The following is a 624-nucleotide window of genomic DNA, read 5'->3' on the forward strand; positions in this document are numbered from 1 at the left end:
CAGTTGCCAATTTTTGATTTATGAAAGGAGAAAGTAGAATAGGGATCCCATGATAGTGATACAGTGGGTACAGGTGACACCATACAGATTTACTGTATGATAGTGTTACAGTGGGTACAGGTGACACCATACAGATTTAGTGTATGATAGTGTTACAGTGGGTACAGGTTGACACCCATACAGATTTACTGTATGATAGTGGTACAGTGGGTACAGGCTGACACCATACAGATTTATTGTATGATAGTGTTACAGTGGGTACAGGTTGACACCATACAGATTTACATTGTATGATAGTGTTACAGTGGGTACAGGTTAACAACACACAGATTTTAGTGTATGATAGTGTTACAGTGGGTACAGGCTTGACACCGATACAGATTTATTGTATGATAGTGATACAGTGGGTACAGGCTGACAACCATACAGATTTATTGTATGATAAAGTGATACAGTGGGTACAGGCTGACAACCATACAGATTTGGTGTACGATAAAGCGGCACAGTGGGTACAGGGCCGACAACCACAACAGATTTATTGTATGATAGTGTCACAGTGGGTACAGGCTGACAACCATACAGATTTATTGTACGATAGTGTCACAGTGGGCACAGGCCAACTAC

The sequence above is a fragment of the Tachypleus tridentatus genome, chromosome 3 (genome assembly GCF_004210375.1).
Source record: "Tachypleus tridentatus isolate NWPU-2018 chromosome 3, ASM421037v1, whole genome shotgun sequence".
Classification (NCBI taxonomy): Eukaryota; Metazoa; Arthropoda; class Merostomata; order Xiphosura; family Limulidae; genus Tachypleus; species Tachypleus tridentatus.